Genomic DNA, 5,286 nt, shown 5'->3' on the forward strand with positions numbered 1-5,286 from the left:
TTTAGACTGGTCTTGAACTTACTATGTTGCCCAGGCTCACCTTGAACTCACAGCCGTTCTCTTATGTTAGCTTTTCAAATGCTGGAATTATGGGCCTGTGCTACCCCTTCCAGCTTTGAATTCGAGTTAACTTGTATCACTGTGGAAAATGTGCGTAACATAAGATTTATCATTTTCCCCTCTCTTTCAGTGGCATTAAGAATATTCACACTCTTATACATTCATTACTACCACCCACCTCTGGAACTCTTTCATCATCCTAAAGTGAAACTCTGTAGTGATTAACTCCCCATACCTGCTAACTGTTGCTCCTGGCAACTGCATGATTTTTATTTTTTTATTTTTATTTTTATTTTTTAATATAGTGGAGACTGGCATTAAACTCACTTATGTAGGCCACTCTGGCCTTGAATTTACAGTGATCTTCCTGCCTCAGCCTCCCAAGTGCAGGGATTACAGGTGTGCTCCACCTGTAATCAGCTCCATGAACTGGGTTCTTCTTGGTACTCCATATAAATGGAATCATACTGTGTTCATTCTTTTGTGCCTGTCTTATTTAACTTAGTACAATGTATTTGAGGTTTATCTAGGTTAAAGCATTTATCAGACTTTCCTTCCATTTAAAAAAAATTATTGAAAAAAATTTAATTTTTTATTTGGTTATTTAGTACAGGGTCTCCCAATGGAGCTTGAACTCATAGTAATCCTCCTGTCTCAGCCTCCCCAATGCTGGGATTATAGTGCACCTGGGTGCCTGGGGCTCAGGGCCAGCATGTAGTAACAGGGATTGAATTTGTGACCTCATGCTTGCTAGGCAGGCGCTTAAACCACTGAGCTATCTCCCCAGCCCCACTTTCCTTCCCCCCCCATTTTCCTTTTTAAGCCCAAGTAATAGTCTATTGTAAGCATATATGCACTATATTTTGTTTACCATTCACTGATGGATACTTTTTGCATTTTAAGGGTTAAAAAGTGAGAAAACATTTTGTGGCATAAGAAACTCAAATTCCAGGGTCCATTAAAAAGTTTTGTTGGAACGCAGCCATGGACATCCATTTAAGTGATGTTTATTGCTGCTTTGATACTAAAACAGTAGAACTAATTAAGTGGTTGCAGCCAAGACTGTATGGCTTGCAAAGCCTAAAATATTTACTATTTGGCTTTTTACAGAAAAAGTTTGCCAACTACTCCATGTTATATAATTGCCTAGAGGTGGACTAGTTGTTGGATGGGAAGGCACACGCATCTCAGCTTTACCAGATACTGAGGCATTGCTCTTTAAAAGTGATAGATCCAAATGGTGCTTGAGGTTGTTTTTGCTTTTTTTGTTTTCCCCCCTAAAAATTTCTCCAAAATTAAACAGCTAGATTCTTCTTTAAACAAAGAAGGACCTGGGAGGGTCCTTGAAGGGCACTTGATAGTTAGGTGTGCTGCTGCATAACAAACACCTTTGACATTCAAATAGTTCGCAACCAATGTGTATGTTGGACTCACAGGCCCGCAAGGCAGCTGGGCACTGGCTCGTACCAGGGTCTGTACCCGGCTCAGCCTAGCTCAGCTCTAAGCTATGGGTTGAGCCTGGGTCTGCTCTACCTGCTTCTCATCTTCCTTGGCCTTGGAGTTAACTGGGGTGAGTTTTTCTCACTAGAAAAGACAGGAGCTGAAGGGAGCAGGTAGGTCCAAGGGCACTAGCACACTTTGTTAATGTTGTGCAGCCACTCCTTTGATCAAAGTGTGGTAGGCTCAAAGCCAAGGGCTTGGGAGACATACTCTGATCACGCCGAGGCCACGGTCAGAATGGAGATGTGTGGCTACTGCTGGGGACTGAAGATCTGAGTCCGGTAGAGTTCAGTTTATCACGAACATGAACCCTTTTTGGCTTCACAGTCTTCTCTTGAAACAAAACTTTTGTGAGATTTTTTTGTTTGTTTTCACTTTTTATGTATTTAGTACAGGGTCTCACTATGCAGCTTGGACTTGTAGTGATCCTTCTGTTTTTAGCCTGCCCAGTGCTGAGATTACAGATGGGTGTCACCACGCCCCGACTTGGTTGCTGGCTTAACGCATCCTGGGGGCAGGGTTGACGCAGCATGGAGGACTGGGGATTGAACCCTTGTCCCTGTGCTTGCTAAAGCAGGTGCTTAGTCCAATGAGTTATCTCACTTTGGTTGAGGTAGGAGTACAGTAGGAGCAGAGCTCCCCCAACTCACTTCTCTGTAATGTAGGACTTCTGGGACACCTGTTCTTGTGCAAGTTCTGTAGAGCATCATCTCACACCTGGTCTTCTGGAAGGTCCCTTAGTGCTTTTCCTATTGTAGGATCCAGCACTGGGAAGTGATGCTTGTGTGATGGGAGGCTGGGTCTCTAAGTGGTCCCCAAGAGTACAGGGGCCAGGTATAAGCAGGCTACCTGAGGCCACCCCTAACTGCAGAGGAAGCCAGACAAGAGGATAACAAAGTGAGTTATTTCCACAGTTCAGCCCCAGCTGGCTGGATTGCTTCAGTTCCAGCTTCTTGTCCGCCTCAGACTCATGGAAGGGGACCCTTGTCCACCAGATGTGCAACATCTGGCTCTCAGGTTGTGAGTCTCCGGGCAGGAGGATGACAGCTTCTCATCATTACTGACTTCATCATGGTCTCAACAGTATCTTTTGGATAGGGCACTGGATGCTGTTTGCAGAACTGAGCCACAGGTGAGCCTATCCCAGATGGCCACCCTACTTCTCTACCTGCCCACCCACAGAAGATAGAATGTGCAAGGGATAGGCTGGATCATCGCTGACCGGAGGCTGGCAGGATTGCTTTCCATAAGCTGGAGCTCCCTGTGTCACAAGGGGACTCTCTTTGCACATAGCAGCCCAGGACAGCCCAGGAGGCTCCTGCTTGCCAGCTGCTCACTCTGGCAGCAGCCAGTTTCACCCCTCCCAGGCTCTGCTTCCACAGTTCAACCCACAAATCCGTCTCTATGTATTAGGTTTCATGTTAGATTTCTCCTACAGTATAGTTGTCCTTTATAACTTGACAGTGTCTGGACTTCTGTTCCTTGGATCCGATTGAAAATTAGTGATTCAATAATGATTGCCCTCAGAGATCGCATGATGTCGTCTTTCATTCCTGGGTGGAGAAGAGGAGGAGGAAGAAGAGGAGGAGGAGGTGGAGGAGGAGGAGGAGAAGGAGGAGGAAGAGGAGGAGGTTGGGAGGCTGGGTGTCTACAGGGGCTTTGACTTGCACTGCTTCATTTTGCTCATGTTTATTCAACACCATTACTTACAGCCTCTGGGTGAGGCACTGAGAAGATAGTGCCAAACAAGAAAATAGAGCAGGATACCTGTTTCCTTCCCTGCCCACCTGCTGTATGGACAAGGGTTGACTTTTCCAGGGTTGACTTCTGTACATCTGGCTCCTTAGGTATTCTGTGCTGGGCCCTCATTCCAGCCAGAGCAGTTCTGCTGACATTTGTCATTTTCACCCTTGAGCTTGCTTTATCCTTTGAACTAAACACCTTGAATCTTTACAGCTGCCTTCTCCAGGGGCCCAGCCCTGGAGCTGAAGTTCTCCCCCGGTTTAGCCATACCCTGCCCTCTGATCTGGCTTGTTCTTACCCCCTGGCCCTAGACTCATAGGTAGTGGGAGCTTTTTAAGGCCAAGCACTGGATTTTTCTGATAATATAATTAGATAAAAGCCTGCTGGAATAATTCCATTGGCTTTGTATGAATTGGCTTTCACTGATGAAGAAAAAAACCTTTTAATAACTAAAGCCACCTTCTCCTGAGAAATGAAGGATTAACAAGAGGAGAGCAAGTTTCTATGTCTTATTTGGAATGTTTGAGGAACTGGATCTAAGTAGTAGCTTTTGCTTGCCTTTCTTTTGCTGTGTGTGTGTGTCTGTCCCCATTTGTCTTGGTAGTTTTCCTGTCTCTGTCTCTTGTCAAATTGGGTTCTCTGGAATACACACTTCAGAGTTCATGGGTCTGTCACTCTCAGTCACATTAACTCTGTGTGTGTTTGTAGGACTGTGTGTATATTGGGTTTGTGTATTTGTTTATTTATTTATCAAGGTGCTGGCGAGTGGACTCAGGACCTTGCACATGCTAAGCAAGTTTGTATCACTGAATGTGCTGTTTTTGTTGTCTTTGTTGTTGTTTCGTTTTTTGAGACAGGGTCTCGTGCAGTTCAGGATGGCCCTGAGCTGACTATGCATCCTATGGTAGTCTCAAACTCACAGCACTCCTCCTTCTACAGTCTGGAGTGCTGAGATCACAGGTGTGCACTGGTACACCCAGCTAGAATGCTGTTTTTAGCAGTTTGCTCAGAGCTGAGTGTGAGCCCCCAGGAGTGGGAGTGCCCTAGCAGGACGCTGTGATCTGGATTTCAGATCTAGCAGAGTGGGTAGGCCCCTACTGCTCATCTAGGGTTCCATCTCCTGGTAATTTGAATGATGGGTTTTAGACTTCTAGCCTTAGGACTTGGCATTTCAGAATGTTAGGTCTCTGCATAGCTTAACTTATCTATATTCTTGTTGAGCTTTCATCAATAAAAGATGGTCTTGGCTTAATCATGGAACAGAGTCTGTTTTATAAGATTGCTTTCTTTACAGAGGTTTAAGGGTACCGTGATGCCTTTCTCACTTTAAATGGTGAAGGACCATCATTTTAACCTCTTTTGACAGCTGTATTCTGGGGAGTATGACTGAGGGAGGGGGGAGGAGATGCTGCTAAAGACCTTTTATATCCTCAGCCTTTAGATCACAGCATATCCTTAGTTCAGTCTAATATCCAGTATAGTGTTTTGGTGTGTAAAGTGTGTGTGTGTGTGTGTGTGTGTGTGTGTGTGTGTGTGAAGGTGAGAGGCAGGAGAGGCATGTTTTTCATGGAACCAAGTGGGGTTTGACATTTTCTCACAGAAATCTTAAATAAGAATGGAGTTGACACTGGGCAGGGTTCCAAGACCCATCTGTGGCTCTTGGAACATATCAATAATAGCTAACACTTATTAAACATTTACCCAATGCTTTATTTTACTCGAAATTCACAGGCTTCTGATTGATTTGCCTTATGATCATCCCTATTGACAATCAGGCCACTCAGAGAATGGTGAAGTGAGAGGGTTATGACTTTCGGTCAGCCTTGGCCTCGAAGCTCTGTCGTGGCTATTCTAGAGTCTAGAAATGATGATTCTACTGGGATCTCCTTTTCTTTCCTCTTCTCTTAGTTTCTTCTCCTTCCTCTGTTTTTGCCTTTCTTTCTTTCTTTCTTTCTTTCTTTCTTTCTTTCTTTCTTTCTTTCT

General features: G+C 44.7%; 1 protein-coding gene across 2 annotated transcripts in view; it reads left to right on the forward strand.

Annotated features, from left to right (window-relative positions):
• The window catches only part of Spaca3 (sperm acrosome associated 3), a 41,372-nt gene that overhangs the window by 12,526 nt on the left and 23,560 nt on the right, over window positions 1-5,286 (forward strand). The window contains exon 1 of one of the 2 annotated variants that reach the window (XM_023719995.1): window positions 1,548-1,630. The exons of the other annotated variant lie outside the window; for it this stretch is intronic. The gene's annotated coding sequence lies outside the window, so the exon portion shown is untranslated. Of the gene's footprint in view, window positions 1-1,547; window positions 1,631-5,286 lie in introns of those variants that run through there. 2 annotated transcript variants of the gene reach the window in all.

This window comes from Octodon degus, unplaced genomic scaffold (assembly GCF_000260255.1).
Source record: "Octodon degus isolate 3935 unplaced genomic scaffold, OctDeg1.0 scaffold00072, whole genome shotgun sequence".
NCBI classification, from domain to species: Eukaryota; Metazoa; Chordata; class Mammalia; order Rodentia; family Octodontidae; genus Octodon; species Octodon degus.